Source organism: Mastomys coucha, unplaced genomic scaffold (assembly GCF_008632895.1).
Source record: "Mastomys coucha isolate ucsf_1 unplaced genomic scaffold, UCSF_Mcou_1 pScaffold14, whole genome shotgun sequence".
NCBI lineage: Eukaryota > Metazoa > Chordata > Mammalia > Rodentia > Muridae > Mastomys > Mastomys coucha.
In genome coordinates, this window is record NW_022196896.1 from 17,310,190 (window position 1) to 17,313,771 (window position 3,582).

General features: G+C 43.7%; 1 protein-coding gene across 2 annotated transcripts in view; it reads right to left on the minus strand.

Moving 5' to 3' along the window:
- Nucleotides 1-877, minus strand: part of Ttpa (alpha tocopherol transfer protein) — a 23,608-nt gene extending 22,731 nt beyond the window's left edge. For both annotated transcript variants that reach the window (XM_031366521.1, XM_031366522.1), the window contains exon 1: nt 763-877. The gene's annotated coding sequence lies outside the window, so the exon portion shown is untranslated. The remainder of the gene's footprint in view (nt 1-762) is intronic.
- Between the last annotated feature and the right edge of the window lie 2,705 nt (nt 878-3,582).

The following is a 3,582-nucleotide window of genomic DNA, read 5'->3' on the forward strand; positions in this document are numbered from 1 at the left end:
CACTCTGGACTCTCCCAAATGTGTCTGCCTCTGGCTATGCTCTCCCTGTTTTATCTATAAACTTTCCCTCTCAACATCCATAAAAACAGTCATATCATTTCCATTTTCTTTCCTTTTTGCTTTTAATTTCTTTTTCATTCAGAAACCAGAATAACTGAGGACTAGAGAGTGCAAACTTTACCTGATATTTGTGAGCCCTGGGAAGGCCTTACAGAGGGGAGATAGACCATTGAGCCACCTGAGCCTGGGAAGGCTTAGAGACGGGAAACATCACTGAGCCACCTGAGCCCTGGGAAGGCCTTACAGAGGAGCCCTTTCCCAGACCTTTATGGCTGCATAGGGAGTACTCCCCAGGCAAAGGAGAAAAAAGTGGGGGAAGGAAGAGAGGTACCATACAGAAGAATAAATTGAAAGTCATTCTTGAAGTTCTGAGATTATAAGACAAGGGAAACTGGTCTTCTGTGGCAGTGTCCGATGTTTGAAACGATATTAACAAGGACATTGGTGAGTTTCTTTGTCAACATGATACAAACTAAGGTGACCTGGGCAGTTGAGGAATTGTTTCCATCAGGCATGTGGGTAATGCCTATGGAACGTTTTCCTGATTGTTGACCTATGTGGGAGGGTTCATTGTGGGTGGTGCCACCCTGGGCTGGGCATACACCAACAAGCAGCTTGCTTCAGTGCCCTCTGCTTCAGCTCCTGTCTCCAGGTTCCTGCCTTGAGGTTCTGCCCTGACTTCTCCCAGTGAGGGACTCTTACCTGGCAGTGTAGAATGAAAGAAACTTTCCCAAAGCAATTCCCTTTACAGAAAAGCAAAGTAGGAGAAGATAGCCTTGTTCACATGGCATATTTTCTTCTCTTTCAAAAAATTATTTCAGGGGGTGGCTCAGAGATTAAGAGCACTGGCTGCTCTTAACAGAGGACCCAAGTTCAATTCCCAACACCCATTGTTAGCATTTTGTCTAAGCTCCGCCCCACAGTTACCTGGCAACAGCCAGGTATGCTTGCCTCACTATAAAAGGGGCTCTCTGCCCTCTCCACTGTCCTCTTGCTCTAGCTCTTGCTCTTGCCTTCCTGATCTCCCTCTTCCCATTGCCCCTTCTCCGTTCTCTCCCCATTCCCTTCCCCCCTCTCTCTCCATCTGCTCATGACCAGTCTCTACTCCTCTACTCCTCTTCTCTACTCTTCCTGCCTTTCGGTGCCTCTGCTACCCTCTTAACTCTCCTCCCCATGCCCTGAATGAACTCTATTCTATATTATACCATTGTGTGGCTGGTCCCTCAGGAGGAAGAGATGCCTTAGCATGGGCCCTCAGAGGCAACCCTTTCCCTCATACCAGATTACACCTCCACAAAACATATCCCTTTTCTCTTTATCTTCTTATAAGCACATCACCCATACCATGGCTCATGGCTGCTTGTAACTCCTGTTCCGAGGGATCTGATGCCTTCCTCTTATGACTCTCCCTGCCCTCTTGAATTGCCAGCTAATATTCAAAGGGAGCAAAGACAACAGATTGGGGACAGGGATGGTTTAGAAGCCCTGGTAAGTACATATAGTGAGAAGAAGACTTACTGGGACATACTGGGTGATTCAAGGCTTATATAATTGGCGGGGCGGGGGGGTAGGCAGAAACACTTAGGATGGGCAAAGGTCATTGCTTGAAGGCTTAGGGTACCTGAATGCCTCAAAAACATGGAAAGCATTTCAAGAAACTTGGTGGCTAGCTGAGCAGGTTCTTAGCAAGAGAAAGGAAGTTGAACCTGTAATTTAACTAAGGCTATGTGACATTCTTCAGGAAGAGGTGTGGCAATTTTTGAACTCCCCAAACATAGTCTGAGAAGGAGAGCCCTGCCAATGAAGATCCTCCATATTGCACTGAGCCCCAGAAGACTCTCCAGTTAGTGGTAGACTTTAACCTTAATTAGCAGGGTTTTCCCACACTTCTGACCTCTACTGGGACAAGAAACACACATATTGAACAGACACACCTGCAGGTAAAACATTCATATGATAAAAACAAATTGAATAAAGAAAAAATATTTCAAACTTAAAAAAATATTTATTTCTAAAGTACCTTCTAGATGGTTCCTAGTAATAGCATCAGCTCCTTGGAACTTGGATAGAAAGATCTGTAAAAGATTAAGCATGTTCCACTATGTTCATAGCAACCTTATTTATAGTAGCCAGGAGCTGGAAAGAACTCAGATGTCCTTCAACAGAGGAATGGATACAGAAAATGTGGTTCATTTACACAATGGAGTACTACTCAGCTATTAAAAAATGATGAATTTATGAAATTCTTAGGCAAATGGATAGAACTAGAAAATATCATCCTGAGTGAGGTAACCCAATCGCAAAAGAAAACATTTGGTATGCACTCCCTGATAAGTGGATACTAGCCCCAAAGCACCAAATAACCAGGATACAATTCACAGACCAAGTGAAGCTCAATAAGAAGGAAGACGAAAGTGTGGGTGCTTCAATCCTTCTTAGAAGAAGAACAAAATACTCACAGGAGCAAATATGGAGATAAAGTGTAGAGCAGAGACTGAAGGAAAGGACACCAGAGACTTTCCCACCTGAGAACTCATCCCATACCAGTTACCAAATTCAGACACTATTGTGGATGTTAAAAAGTGCTGCTGAAAAGGAGCCTAATATGGGATGTCTCCTGAGAGGCTCTGCAAGAGCCTGACAAATACAGAGGCAGATGTTAGCAGCCAACCATTGGACTGAGCAAGGAGTCCTTAATAGAGGAGTTAGAGAAGGGACTGAAGGAGTTGAAGGGGTTTGCCACCCCATAGGAAGAACAACAATATCAACCAACCAGACCCCCCCCAGAACTCTCAGAGACTAAGCCATCAACAAAGGAGTACACATGGCTCCAGCTGCATATTGGATGGCCTTGTCATGCACCAATGGAAGGAGAGGTCCTTGGTCCAATGAAGGCTTGATAGATGCCCCAGTATAGGAGAATTGAGGATGGGGAGTTGGGAGTGGGTAGGTGGGTGGAGGAACACCCTTATAGGTGCAGGGAGAGGGAGGATGTAAGAGGGTATCCCCAGGAAGGGAGGGAAACCAGGAAAGGGGATAACATTTGAAATGTAAATAAGGAAAATATAAAAAAAAAAAGACTAAGCATGTTGACTATCATAGCCTTTTTTGAAAGTTCAGTGTATGTGTTCGTTATTTCTGTAAGCACAAAATTATGTCTATTGATTCATCAAATTCATATTAACAAAAAACTTGCAGCTCGTGGCAAGGAACTATGGAGATTAACAAGTAGCCTGAAGAGTGCTGTTAAGAGAAAGAGAGGACTTGGAGAAATGGCAGAGTAGGTATCCAAGGAATGACTCATCCAGTAAAAAATAATTACTTTTGGCGGAAAAATGCAGGCTTGCTGTATTTTTCAATAAAATTTCTAAATCTTTATAAATAAAAATCTTTAGCATCCATATGTGTTTTTCAGAATTTTTTTGTTTTTGTTGTGGTGGTGGTAGCGATGGTGGTTGTTGCTGTTGTTCTGGCTTTTTGAGATACAGCTCTCACTTTGTAGTCCAGGCTGGCCTAAAACCT